Below are 15,343 nucleotides of genomic sequence, written 5' to 3'. Positions count from 1 at the left end.
CGGCCCGGGCGCCCTTTCGCCGCGCCGCGCTTTGCGCCGCCGGGAGGAGCCGCGGGCCTGGCGCGGCGTCGCGCCGCGCCGGCCTCTCCCCCTGCGCCCCCGTCAGCGGCTTTGGGGCATCGCGGGGACCCGGTAGGAAGGTAAAGAGGGGCCGCAAGGCTGACGGAACCTGTCCGAGCAGCGCTGGCGGCGCGGTGGCCGCGTCCATCGTCCCAGGCCGGGCGTTGTAGTGCGTCGGGCGCTCGCCGTCCCGAGCGTTTCGAGGGGCAGGACTAAAGCGTTGGTTCGCGGCGAGGATCTGCGCCCCGGGGCCAGGCACCTTCCACAGCGAAGAGCCCGCGTCCTCTCGCCCGCTGGATACGCCTGCTCCGCCGTGAGCTGGAGCCACCGCCGCATCGCGGCTTTGGTGCCGCCGTGGCCGTGCCCAGCGGGATGGATTTTTAGTCTTTCCATCAGTCCTTCCTAAAATTAGGCATTAGGTTTTTGCTAGGCCTCCAGCAGCCAGACTTTTCACCTTAGATGTGGTCCTAACACGAGCCAAAAGCGTAGCGACCCAAACGTGCTCTAAGCATAGGCACAGCCTGCTGTAACAGATTCCTAAGACAACACGATGCTGCAATCTGCTATGGAGCTAAGGTTTCTTCCTCCCCGCTTTGATTTTTTTTTTTTTTTTTTTTTACCACTAAGCTTTACTCTGTCTATGGTCTAAAATTTATTCTACAGACCTGTGCTTGCTCCAAGCCAAGATATAACTAGTTGCCTTAGCAAGTTTTCTAGACTAGGCTCACAATGAGCTCACTGCCGAATCCTAAATGTAACTTAATGACCTCTGCGTTCATTAAACCAGAAATTTATCCCGGGGACCTGCAGTGGCAGCAATGATCATTTAATTCTGGCATCCCCTTCTGAATAGCTGCTTTAGCCTGACTCTTCACTTTCCTCACAGCACAGATACTCATCCTACATGTAACCCTGGTGTTAATCCTACCCATTTAAAATCTGAATGTGATCAGGGTGACTCTTGTCAGTACTAGAAGTCATCTGTTGCAGAAGTGAAGGTCATAGGCTTGTTCCTGTTTTGAATCATGACCAGTTAAATAAGTGATTTATGAGTTTATGGAAAAAATGCACCAGATAAATGTTTTCAAATGAAGACTGAGATTTGCCTTTGTCTTTCTGGTTTATTGAATCTGTATGAACAGACAGTGAAGTGAGGTAGTCGTAACCTTTGGGACTATCAGAGGCATGATCTATATAGTTATAGATGTTAAACCATTTACAAATTTGCAGTCTGTTTTCTATATTGTATCAGTATCTGGATCCATGTGCTGTTAGTTGCAAAAATTCATAGAATACAAGTTCATCTGTACTAAGAGTTTATTATTTAATTTAAAGTAGAATATGACTATTAAAGTAAGATAAATGTTAGAACCAAAAGGGAAGAAGAATGAAGAGTGTAATAGAACTGAACTAAGAAGAGCAAGGAAGAAAGTAAAATATTAAGTCATTTGGGAACACAAGTTTGTTACTGCACAGATAATTGCTTTAAATGATGATCAGAAAGTTCTGACTTCTCCCCTCACAGATGTAGTTAATTTCTTATAAACGTAACAGGGGACTTCAGAAAGAAAAAGTCAGGAAGGATTAATCTAAGAAGGGTTTGGATTATAGACTATTTTATAAATAGAGTGAAAGTCTATTTTTGAATGTGGGCATTTCAGTAAAAAATGAAAAAAAGCAAATGTGATTTGGAAGAGTAGAGATCATTAATCAGCAGGCCACATTAATCAGCAATGATACAGTGGTCCTATTTACAGCAGAGGAGAAAGGCATGCCAGACACAAGTGAGGTAAACAGGCAGAAACAGGCAATATCAAACAGAGACTTACGACAACATTAGCGGCTTACAGCCTCAGAGTAGATGACAATGTTTGATCATTTGGAAGGAAATTCAAATGCAGAAGATAGAGTGAAAACAGATGTGAGAAGGAACAGCATATACTTCCTGAACATGTTATCTTAATCTTACATTTCCTACCTCCATTAATTAATTTTATATTTTCCAAGTAGCATTAACTCATTCCGTGATTAGGACAGGATGGAAAAAGTAATACATAATTTAAAAAAGGGTATTAATTTTATAAGAAGAACTTTGGCTCCTGTTCAGAAGAATACATGTTGAGTTCAGGACAGACTCAAGTAAGTGCTTTTCCTACGATGCAAGCTCAAATCGTGTCGAAACCAGTGAGACTTAAGAACATACTTAATGCTAAGAAGGTACTAAGAGGCTTTCTGGGATGGACTGAATGGAATGCTTAAATGAATTAGGATCTTAGAGTAGGAGCTTTGTCTACAGACTACAGAAAGGCTAGAGTTACAGGAACATAGAACTGGAAGGAATGATCTTGACCAGGGAGTCTCCTGAAATCATGGGAAGCCATGCATTGGATACCAAATTTATGAATTGCCTGAATGTCATCCGTTGTGTCTGTGATGGCCTACAAAGGTCTAGGAAGTATTACTTTCTAGTACTCTGTAATAAACTTAAGATCTCTCTTGGAAGAGCAAAAGCCAAATGACATGTCAGAAGAAGAGAGGAAGGGAGATCAAGAGTGCTGTTGATGACCTAGACCTCTGCACAAACAAAATATTTTAATCTAGATGATACTAAGAAGCAGAAGCATATAGCAGATATGTTCTACAGTACAGAAGAAGGTGAAAAGCAGCAACTAATTAGACATGAAAAAGATATTTTTCTGCTCTTGACCCCAAATCTATCAAATCAGCAGGTTTGGACTCTTTTCCTTAGCTCTGAGATAGCTAAATGTATGGTCTTGTGGCAAATTGTCTTGTGGTGCCCCAACTTAATGTAAAATATTCGTAAAATTAAACTTTGGGAGTGTTATGGAGCTTAGTCAATTTAAAATAGTTACATCTTTTTTTGATTGAAAGGTACTAAGGAAGAGTTGTAACAAAATAGGAAAGTCTATTTAACAACAAGGACTTTAAGCAGTAAACAACTAAATATGAGAAGTCCTTTAAGTTACATGGCATCATAAATTGTTAGCTCCAAGGGAAAGAAATATCATTAGGTTCAATAATAGTGTAATCAGAGATAGAAAAAAGGACTAAAGAGAAAATAGAGAAGTGTTAAGTATATTCAACGAATGCCTATTCTGCACAATAATTCATTATAATAAATGAAAGTTATCATGAAGTTTCAAAATTATAATTATGCAGGTTGCTGGAAGCTTAAGTCAAAATTAATTCTCCCATACATCAGATAGTTTTAAGTTGTAAACGATACTACGAGGCTGATACAGACGATACTAGACATCTTGATGAAGTTTGTTTTTGAGCAGTGACAGTATCCCACTAGTCATTTAGAAAATAGTTGCCCACTTGGATGAAGTTGGTATTTCCAGTGCATTTCAGAACTGATTTGACCAAACATGGTTTTAAATGGCACCAATGATGGGACACAATTGCTTTTTTTCTGTGCATATTATGATAAAAGCAATGCTCCCTGCTATTTAATTTTTCTTCTCCTGCTTGTCACAGTAGATTATTCCTCTGTCTTCTTTACATCTTTCAAATTAAAATTATTACTAAGTTCTGTGGGGTTACTTGTCTTACTTGGTTGTTACTTAGTCTCTGCTCTTTAGGCTATTGACAGGGCAGAATTGATTGACAGATGTCATTGAGAAGTTCTGGAAAACTATATTGGTCCACAGGTAACATACAGATCTGAGCACAGTTTGAGGATGCAACTAGGCACGAAAGAAGGCATCAGACATTTAATGAGAACAGGGAATGAAAACAGTCGTTGCCAGAATCTCTATGGAAAAGTTTTGGGGTATAATTACTGCTCTGTAGTTTGTTAGTCCTGTTTTCATTAAGAAGTTTATAGAGTTTCTTACTGCCACCTGCAGGGTCTAGCAAGCAGCTGCTGTTAGAGTTTTCTGTGCACAAGCCAGAGTCTGCTGCTAGGCTGCACTGTGAGAAGAGTGAAAGGGAAAAGTCTATGGGAGGCAATTAAAGAAGCGTGAGCAGAGAGGGAGGCCTCTCTGCTGGCAGCAGATCGCGGTGGGGACTCTAAGCTTTGACAGAGGGACACTTCCAGGTAGGTCTGTTGTGGAGAAAGAGGTAACAGCCCTGGGTGCTCAGTACGGCTTCGCTCTGATGGCTGCGGTTTGGAGGCGTTTGTCCTGACATCCTCCTCCTGGCAGAAGTGAGCACAGGTTAACTTCAGTTTTTCCCGGAGCGCATTATAGTGCCTGGACTGTTACACCTCCAGCAGAGGGGGATGATGGTAAGCAGCTGCTGGTTGTGGGGAGCAGTTAAGGGCAGTGACCTTTTTTTCTGGTACACCAAGATCAGTGAGAGAGTGGCTTGATAGCTTCTTAGAAAGAAAAGCTAGTGTTAAAATAAGAACCATCTCTTTCTGAGAAAATGTGTGCCAGTGCGCTGAAATGATGCATTTTTTCAGCCTAGTGGCAAATACATTCCATTCTCCTATGTTTCTCTCAGATACCAGACTTATCTGAAAACATTTTTAGGTATCAAAGGGTTTTCCTCCCATGTTGCATGTATTACATTTGTAGTATCTCCTGGCTGTTGTCTATATAGCCATTCCAAGCATAAATCAATTTAAAACAGTGTTCTATAATACAAAGAAAGGACTGATAGGTGATGTTTTCAGAACTGTTTTGTCTTACACATTTTTTAACATATGTTTCAGGACCCAGTTAGACCTTTCCAACAAGGCAAGTGGGTTTGATGCCTGTCATCCCACTCTCTACCATGCTCCCCCTTGTTCCTTTAATTGTTTCATCTTCAGTATTTTGTTGGCTTGACATAGTATGAAGGCAGGCGGTAAAGTCAGTTCCCTGGTCCTTTAAGATTTCTTTGGATGTTCCTATTCAGATAAAAATCCATCGTTCATTTGCTGTTGCAATAGATTAAATACATCATTTTAAAAACTTGTTTCCTCAGTCTTTTACAATTTTAAGTACAAATCTAAACCAGATAAATATAATAAAAAAATTAGAAAACCAATACCAGTACATTGTCCATTTGCATAAATTTCCAAGGTTTTTCAGTAGCATAAATGACTGCTTTGTAGATAGCAGGGATTATAATCTTTCCTTCTCCATTTGGTACATACAGAAGACCTCTTCTGCCCATTTTGTACTAGCACAATTTTTGCTTTAGCTAGCAATAAAGACATGCATTTGTATGTTACATCCATCTAACAGATTCCAAGGCAAGTCATTTATGCTTATAAGAAGAACAACATTATCTTGAAAACATTCTTTTTAAGTTGCTTTCTTTGTGTTTGAATCAAAATTGTCTGAATCTGATAACTTTCACATATTTCTTATACTTCTTCCAAATATTGTTTACTTGTCTAAGAGCCTGGATTACAATTTGGCTTGTGTGGAATTTCTGCAAACAATGCCAGCATCAGAGGCTGGAGATGCAGGACGGAAATAGTCCTGTGAACTCCAATCCATTTTGCTGCTTCTGGTCCATCTCTCGTATGTAATCAAAGGTTAGAGCCATTATTTTGGGTTCTTTGTACAGGACAGTTTATGAGTAACATTTTGTTTTGTAGTTGCATAAAAATCCAAACCCATTATGTGTAATCTTTTTGGGAGATAATACTTTATCAGCAGACATGTAAGTGCTCAGACAGGCATCACAACTCTAAAGCATGACGAAGAGCACAACATCAAGGATTGCTATTATGCTGCTGTGTTTTGCGAAATGTATGTTTTTCCTGACTGAGGTGAAAGATATAAGAGAAAGCAGCTTTTAAAGATCATATTGGTGAACTGATCTCAGGAACAGTGTTTATTCTTGAAATAACCTTTCCTATGGCTGAAAGAATATACTTTTGGAAATAACTATAGATGTGTTTGAATGAGATTCTCAGAAGAAGATGTGATGATTATTCCTGAACACAGATGTTCTCACCAGTGCCTGTACACTGTGCAATGAACCTTTTGAGAGATGCAACTAGAATTGCTTAGTGCTGTTGGGAGCTCTGAGCATTAGAGATGTAGGACTGGATCTGCAACAGAGTTCAAGCTGCACTTCCCTCAACAGAAAATGTGGGAGACTGATGGCTTTGTTCATGTTTGAAATCATGGAACCAAAAGGATGTCTGAGCACCAACTTGTCCCCATGTAATTTACAGCAACTTTAAGGCAATCTCTGTTTAAGGGCAATTCTGGCCCTGTTCTACTTTCTTGGCCTTCCCTTTGCCAACACTAAGTATCTTGCAAAAGGGTGAGATCCTGCCAGCTGATGCGAAGGGAAAAAAAGGGAATGGTCAATCATCCTGTTCCCTCGCAAGATACTTCGTTTTTCTGTTGTGGAGCACGTTATTCTCTGCACAACCTCTCACTATGCTGGGATGAAGCCTGGTGCAGAGAGATACCATAGCTGGCTGTATTTCACCTCATCAGGATTAGAGAGCCTGGTATCAGAAAAAGCTCCTCCTTCACTGAATTTGTGTTAGGCAGGCACATAACCATTGCTAATTGCTGCTGTGAGACTTGCTGCTGCACTTAATGCAGCTTCATCACTTGGATGAGGCTGTGAAATGGACAGGTATGTGTCCTTCTAGCAGCAATGTCATCCACGTTCTCCCTGTACTTTACAAATCTGCAGGGGCAAGATTCAGCCGGTTTACACCACGGCAGTATAATAAAGCACGTGGAAACCGATTTTGTTTTCGAGCATCTGATTTTTCCTGTTTAGATCTTTCTTCCCACAGAAATATTTTATGTGGTGAATTCTTTTAGAGTCCCTTGGTAGATAGTAAATGAAAGATATTAAAATTGGTATTTAGCTTCAGAACTCCTACTCTTCCAAAACTTGGAATGTGAGCTTCTAATGACATTCATTTACTACTATATTTCAGAGATTTATGTGATGCTCTTATTATTGGCCATTTATTTGTCTTAACATCTACTGTTGCTTCTTAAATGAGCTACTTGACATCAAGGCATCTGCCTGTATTTTGGGCTGAGATGCAGTATGGATTGTACTTTAAAATAATCTGCTTTCAGCAGGGTAATTTATTGTTTGTTAGAGTGGAATTTCAAGATATGTTATCTTTTCTCATCATTCTTTCAAAAGTACTCTGCCAAAAGGGAGCAAATCAAAGTCACTCCAATGTTTATATTCTGAATGGCATCTATTTATGCAATTTTACAGTTCCCTAATGATTAAGTAAGGTATGGGAGAAGCAAAGCTATTTAAATCAGAACAGAATGTTTCTCTTATTTGTATGGCAGGTGGGAGAAATAGCTTTCTGAAGAAGTATTAGAAAAGTCAGTGAAACAAGAACCTTAAGAAGTGAATGCAATCAAAATGGGGGCTCAGCCTGACTTCTCTGTCTATCAGGTAGGCCCACTCTAGAGGTAGGCCAAATCTATTCTCCTGTAGAGGCTGTTGGCTATGCATCCTGGCATGATGAAGGCACTGATTTTCTAACATTGCATCTTTTGTAGCAGCCAGAGGTAACAGAATCTTCTCTACAAGGACCTTGTGGGCACTGTTGTGAGTCTTGGCCCTCAAGCTTCAGTGAACAGCAAGAAGAGCATCTAGTCGAATGAACTGATCTACCACATTGCTAGCTGCTTAAGGAGAAGCTCTTGCTGTGTCTCTGTGGCAGCCAGACTCCAGGGAGTGCCTTACCTGCCTGCGCCCACACATCAAAGTCTCTAGTTTTCATAAATCTCAATTTCCTAAATCCAGCTGTGGCCTTCTGTGAATATTGTGGGACTGCTCCAAAGTGAGATCTTAACACACCATCTACTGCCATGTGGAGGTAAAATCCAGCCTGGCAGTTTGGACCTGAGGAAGGGCAATCGCCAACCATGCTCTCTTCTGGTGAAGATACAAGCAGATATTGCCATTCCATACCTTATAGGCAGCGAGTCACGTAGTGGCACAAAGCACCCTCGAGGACCGGCATAGGAGGAGAGTGGAAGTGCTTGTGCACAAGTTTTTAATCAGTTGAAATGACCTTATGTATTAACATTGCAGATTTTAATGTAGCTATTTGGCTGATCTACCATTTCTTATTTTCAGTTGTGCATATTTGATCTATTATATATATATATATATATAAAAATATATATATATAGTTGCGCTACTTTTAAAAAGCTTTCGGAAAGACATGAACACAGTTCACTGTGCAGATAGGAAGAGACAGGGAAGAAGGCTGTTAACACAAGAGTATTTCCTCTTGACTGAATGGACCTTATACCTATTGAAATACACAAATTTAGATAGAAATTTGTAATGGTTGGTCGCAGAACTTGATCTCAGTTGTTTACAGGAATTTCTATATAAATATGGTTGACATTGTTTATAGGTGGATGTTTACCGTAATTCAGAAGGGACAGTTGCCTTTTTCCAACATATTGCATTCACTATAATCAGGAATTTATTCTGACCTATTTAACACCTTATTTTTTCTCTTTTTTCCCTTAAACTTACAAATAGTATTTGATGTGAAAACACAAGTGTAGCTGACAAAGTCTGCGACTGGAACTGAAGTACCTGCAAGGACAGTTCCCCTCAGGCTCAGGTAATGCCACGTCCCCTCTAGGATGAGTAACATCAAAGCGCAAATCACTCATTGTTTGGAAGAGAAGGAGGGAAAAGACCATACCCTAGTCACTCTTTTGATCCCTGTGATTGCATATCTGATCAGCCTGCTAGAGCACCATGTCGTCCATCAGGGAAACCAGCAATGTTAAGCATTGCTGCAATAGGAACAGCAGTTGTCTACTTCTCAGGGTATCCTAGAAGGTAATATTTGGCATATTTTGTTTCTTTTTTTTTATATTGCATTGTATCAGGAAGTCATATTGTACTTAACTGACTTACTAGGATTGGAAACGGGGTGGCCCCATAAACAAAACAAAATTTCAGCTTGAAGCTCATAGAGAAGTGAACATCACGTGGTCAGCTGATAGTATCCTTGGATCATTGCTGAGATTATTTTAAATGCCCATTCTCTTATTTTCCAGTTAATTTCAGAGAAGCCTATGTTTTCAAGATTACCCACCTAAAAAGAAACCATACACAGACCTCTCATTCAACCAGTAAAATAACCTTTTGTAGTTCCCTTATGATTTGCACTTTGTTTTTATCAACATTCAACAAGATACAGCTTTCTGAGTACTCTATGAATAGAGTTATTCATTAGCAAGCATTATGATCACCAGCTACAGATGTTCCAATGATAAAATGAATCCAGAGGCTTTAATTTTTAATTTTATTGCATGTGAAGGGACTGAAGAAATATAACTCATGTTAAATTTGAAACCTTTGGTGATACTGAAAACACCTTAGTGCTTTCTTTAGATATGAGATCTTCTGGACTATTCCATCAAGAGAAATCTATCCAATAATAAGAGACAGACAGAGAGAGAGAGATTTTTCTTTGGGTTACATTACATGTCAGTTCAGTCCTCTGGGTGGCTGCAATCTATGTGAGGACGTCAGATTTCTACTTTGAGTTCTGCTATATTTTACATGACATGTACAGTGAAGTCATGTTGTGTTAGTTTGCGTCTTGTTGTGTTGCTACATTTAAGTCAGAGATCTCATTTGAATAAATGCAGAGCAATACAGCAAAAGAATTTCAGCACCAGTAAGTGCAGTTAATACTTTTTCTTTTAAAAAGAAAGAATCCCTGCAACTAGGAAGGCATAGCGATTGTCTCTGAATAAATTGTTATGATTCATGGAGAAAATATAGACAGACCATGGACAGTACTCTAAAAAGCATCAATGTAACACTCAGAGAAGGTGGAAAAGGCCTTCTTTTAGAGATTACTAGGGAAGAAATAGAAAACAAAACAGAACTATCACTATGCCACTGAATAAATACATGGTACATTCACAGGAATAGCCTGTACAGTTCCATTGTTAATGACAAAAAAACTGGGGGATTGGCTAGGAATCTCCCACCATCGCTTTTCAGGCATTGGCTAGTTTTCTTATCTGCAGCATTTTCAGACTCTTGTTCAGTGGCACCTCCCTGCCATGACAGCAGGAATTGTTAATATGGCCAAGGTAATATGCATGCATTTGGAGCGCTACCCGAAACTCCTCAGTTTCACAAGGTTTTTGGTACCATGTAGGTATTCCGAATGGAGAAAGAGATACAGAAATACCTGACTGAGCATTCTCAGAGATGCAGAAGCCAAATGGAAATTAGCTATCTCTGACTGCTGCAAGAGGATAGCTAACTAATTCCAGGCTAGCAGATCGCCTGGTTTGGCTGTTGATGGCTGCCCTCAAGGTAGCTTTTAAAGTGGATTATGAACCTATGGATTACACTGTTTTTAGACTTTCGGTGCTCAGAAATAGTCAAACTAGAGTGTTTTGATATTTATTGTAGGAAACAGAAGAAAAAGAGAGAAAGATTTCTTTATTTTTTCCCTTTCATTCATTCATTTGTTCATTTTCTGAAGAAACAATATGAAAACTATACCTGGGCCATAGCATTATAGAATAGAGAAGACATGAAACATGAGATTGGAGAAGTCATCTAGTCTATTATTTTGCTCTAAGGCTTCTCATCATTAGGCTAAACAATCCGAACTCCTTCAATCTTTTCTTGCAGGTCATGTTCTCTAGATCTCTGATTGATGATTCTCATTTTACTCTCTGTGCTGCATGCTGTCAGCATCATTCAACAGCAACGTAAGAGACAACATTTTGCATCACATTTATGAAAACTTTGCCCCACTGTTAACTGCATGAAATCTTGAATAAAAATATCTAGACTCTTGTGCATGGTATCTGAATTCAACAACTGAAGCCAATTACAAAGAGAATAAAATGTATAAATATATTTATAGATATATATTTATAAATATAAATTTTTACTTAATCTTTGTCAAATGAGGAGCTCACTACTGCTAACAGTTTGGCAAGAGAGGTACCTACTAGATTTCTTAATGGCAAATTTTTGTGGTCATGTCAGGGATCATGCTGAGCCAAGCCACACATTGGCTTATATAAATGTCAACCCTTGAGAAGAGCTCTTGACAGCAAGCATCCAGATCAAAGCCAAACGTTTTGTGTTCATTTCTCACTTAATTGAAATGCTAACAACATTGCAGAAAAAATTGTCTATTGAGGTTGAGACTGCCTGCCCAGACCGACACAATTGTAGGTAAATTGCTTGGTGATACTTCTACTGAAGAAAATATCTGCTCGCTAAAAAACATTTGTAAATATTGCCTGTCTCAAGAGTAGCTTTGAGGACTGAGACCTGTGTAATTTGCTTATTCTTCCCAAAATCTGACAGTGGTCGAGTTTGTGAGGCAGTGTGTTTTGTAAGAGACCCCTGGAACAGATTGGAGCATCTGGATTTCCCTCAGACACTCCTTTCTAGGGGTCTAACCTGTTTTTTCAGGGACTCTTCTTCCAAGAAAAGCTAAAGAAGGAGTCCGCTGCAGTAGGAGCCAATATTCTTGGGAGAAGGAGAGACTTAATGAATGTTCATAGCTTTGTTAATCAGATACTGAGGTCTCACCACAGGCATTCACTCCCCCTTTATAATAATCCCATAAGAAACTCCCCCAAAATAGTTTTCTCACAGATTACTTGTTTATTCTAGTTAAAATTAGTCTTTTTTTAGTGTGTCTAGATAGTCAGATTTAATGTGTCTAAGTAGATTGCAAAGGTAGTTTTAATGTAGTGAACAGAATTTAAAACGTAACTTCCCAACATCCCCCTAACACCACATATCCTGCCCTTACTGCTAACAGTGTCTGCATAAGAATCTGACCTCTGTTTTCAGTTTACTTCACTCAGTTCTCTGTTACAGTATAAAAATTTAGGAAGACCTCTTTTGCAGTACATTGTAAAGGTCATTACGTCCCAAAGTAGGATTTGGTTCAAACCAAAGATTCACCTTGTCTAGTGTCCTGCCTGTGACAACTGTCGGCAATGAGTAACTGAGGTGTCATAAGGCCCCGCAGTGGGTGAGACCCTTCTGGGGTGGATGAGGTGGCCAGGTCCACCCTGAGGAACAGTCCAAAGCCAACCTTCCTCCTGCTGCCAAAAGCCCATGAATTCAGCCTCAGCCCAGGGTATGCCAGGGATGTCTGAGAAAGGCCTCTTTGTCACCGAACTGCCTGATATTGCCACCTGTAGGACATGCAGGTTGTCCTGAGTGCCAGATCCATCTGTGGGGCCAGGAAGGCAACCCTGGGCGGGCATTAGAGCACGTCTCTTAAATTCCCTTCCTTTCCCTTGGTGTAAGGCTTAGTGCAGACGGGCAACAGAGAACAGCGGTTAACTTGGCTTGGAGCCCAATTTGGCCACAGCTGCTGCCACATCCTGCAAAGAGGCAGGCACTGGCTGAAACAGATGTGCTCCACCAGTGGAATAATTTAGCAGTTCTAATTGTCTTTAATTTAGCAATTTTAAGCTTACAACTTTTCCTGTATGTCATGCAGGTGAACTTATTTATTTACCACCACACTATGGGCTAGTTTAAATGTTAAAACCACCATCTTAAATTATATTCAGAATCCAAGTGGCTACTGGCCCAGCAGACAGAGCACAGGGGCCACGCACTTGCCGGGGGAACCTCTGTTAATATCTCAGGCAACTCCAACAAAGTCTTGCTGATGTAAAGCTATATACAAATTTCAAATCAGTATGCTGATCATGGGAAGACTCTGTGTGGAGATATTCCAGTAGCAAGGGAATAAAAGCCTCTAAATTGCCTCTCATTTTTGCTAGTGTTGTTAATGAACTGTAGGAACACTATCATAATCTACTGGGTAGGAAACAGGCAGCATTCAGTATTTTCAAACAGCTCTTCATGATTGAATACTGCAAGGTATAATTATAGAACACCTGTTCTATTTTATGAGTATCAACATCTATTATGCTATCTAAACTGTCAGCCACTGTCTATGCCTTTTTTTTCCGTTGAAGAAGAAAGAATACTAGCAATATCCATTTTGCCCTTTCCAGAAATAAGATAAGGAAAATTTGTCTAATATTGTTTTCCCATAGCAAGCTAAACATATGGTAAAAATGATAAAAACAAAGTGTTAAGAGTATATATTCATAGCAGTGTACTTTTCTGTTGGTGTATTAACTGCAATGCATACTGCAAAACTTTTAGAGAGCCTCCATGCAGAGAGAAAAAAGCTTTTGATAATAAATCATGAGACTGGGTATTCACATAACCGTTAAGCACTGATTTAAATGTAAGTTTCTAGAAATACTGAACATGTAAGGAGTCAAATGGCCTAATAATTAGATGCAAATGTCACAGAAATGTTTCTAGTGTAAAACATCTACCCTCATGTTTCATGATACAGACATGCAGTTAGTGTCAGACACCCACACACTAACCAGAAGAACAACACACACAATGAACAATCGTTTATACTGCTGCATGTCTCTTCTTGAGAGAGGTATGTAGGTACGTATATGTATGTATCCTTGTATACTTCTACAATCACTGATACTTCTTTGGCAGAGTCTGGACATGCGTACACTGGGGCAATGAACCAGCTTGGAAAATAGGTTGATTGACATGTCATTAGACATAATTTGTTATGTCACTATTAATACTCATTTCCCTTCCAGACCACAGCTCGCTAGCTAGAGGAGGCTCACACCACAGGTCTACCCTGTCCCCCCGCAGAACATGTCCACACCACACTCACTCCTCTCTGGGCCACTGCTGACTGGGGATGCAGTGCTGGCAGCAGATCTCTCAGATTTTAGCCCCAATTCTTCCTTTTTTTTCATGGAAAAAGCATAGGTACTTCTTTAGATACATGCTGCCTGCCTCTCTTTTTGCAAAAGGCTCAGATCCAAGCTATCCCCACAACTCTATAGTCAACACTGTCTGCTCAAGAGGTGCTTGGAAATTACAGAACTGGTTGCAGAAGTAGCATCTCTACATGTTAGGTGATGATGAAGGATAAAGCATTTCTAGGAAATCCAGTGCCGTGATCTGCAAGGCAGGTGCTGTTTTGCAGCCAACACTGGTGGAACAGAAGCGTTGCTGGTATCCAGCGAAGTCCAGTGAGGCTGAGGAGAGGTCTGGCTATGTTGCTGCTTTCTACTACTCCTGTAGTGCAGAGCTTATAGGTGTTAAACTCCGCCGTAGAAATGCATCTTGCAGAAGGCATAGATTTCCCTCCATTATGCCAATGCTGTTACGGTTTTGCACCAAATTTCTGTTCTTTGTTTTCTGTCTCTACACCATCTGTAAGCCCATCTCTTCCAATGTGACACATGCATTTAACAGTATCAGACAGAAAGGAAAATAGTAAATACTTACCCGTGCCAGCCCAGCACAATATTTCTTGCAGAACCACACTTGCAATACCTCTTTGCAGACAGGCATTTTTTGAATGTATTACAGTGATGAGAGCCTATTAATTAATCTTAGCTGTGAAGGCAGTGAAGGCCCTGGCCACTGATTAGAGTTCCTTGCTGAAAAATGGTCTTGTCAGAACAGCCTGCCTATTCCCAATCCCTCATAGTTTGCACTATGCTTCCTGCTGTAGTTGCAAAGCATCAATATCTCTGTCTTTCCTATGCCCTTTCTGATGGAAAATATCCTGGGACAGATGATGGAGGAATTTTGATTTTAAAAAGAACTTTTGACTTGTAAAAAACCTTAAATGCTCATCCATACATTGCTACTTACTGATAAAGTTTCTAGTATTCAACTTTTATGTGTCTAGTATTGGAAACTTAATTTTTTTTTGAAGCTTGTGGCTCTTCAGTGCATTATCAAGATATTTAAATAGTCAAGAAATGTATGAGGATTATTACACAGTGGAAAAAAGCAGTTACTGTGGTTCAAACTGTTTGTGGCACCACACTGTACTCAAGGCACGGAAGGAGTGAGAGATGTTTCAGAGAAGCACCACACACTGCAGATACCAGGGACTGAGACTGCTTGAGAATTCCTTCACATCTGAGTTTCACACTTTGAGATGCGTTTTGAGCTATTACAAAGGTACTTTCTAATTCTTAACTGGCAGCTCACACAGTAGCATTAGTCTTTGTTTCACCTTGATTTATTGGCTATTTTAATGATGAGGAAATGAATCGCTGCATCTTACCAAAAGATTTCATTGCACTATCATAAAACACAAAACCATTCATCAAACTAAATTATATGGGACTCCACAAGTCAAAAATCATAGATGCAGAGATTTATAGTTAAATGGATAGAAAGCAAAGATAAAGCCTTTTGTCAACAGGGACCCATAAAATTAGTCAGGCACAATATCCTCCCTGCATGCTGAAGGAAGTCC

The 15,343-nt window shown here is 40.0% G+C and overlaps 1 long non-coding RNA gene across 1 annotated transcript; it reads left to right on the top strand.

Moving 5' to 3' along the window:
- The first annotated feature begins 50 nt into the window (after positions 1 to 50).
- LOC134135796 (uncharacterized) lies at positions 51 to 10,825 on the top strand. The gene is made up of 4 exons (XR_009957384.1): positions 51 to 140; positions 7,308 to 7,416; positions 8,524 to 8,608; positions 10,657 to 10,825. It is a non-coding gene; the product is annotated as an uncharacterized LOC134135796 (long non-coding RNA).
- Positions 10,826 to 15,343: the final 4,518 nt, after the last annotated feature.

This window comes from Rhea pennata, chromosome 1 (genome assembly GCF_028389875.1).
Source record: "Rhea pennata isolate bPtePen1 chromosome 1, bPtePen1.pri, whole genome shotgun sequence".
Taxonomy (NCBI): domain Eukaryota; kingdom Metazoa; phylum Chordata; class Aves; order Rheiformes; family Rheidae; genus Rhea; species Rhea pennata.
Note: the sequence above shows the minus strand (reverse complement) of the source record. Positions and strands in the feature narration are given on the sequence as shown.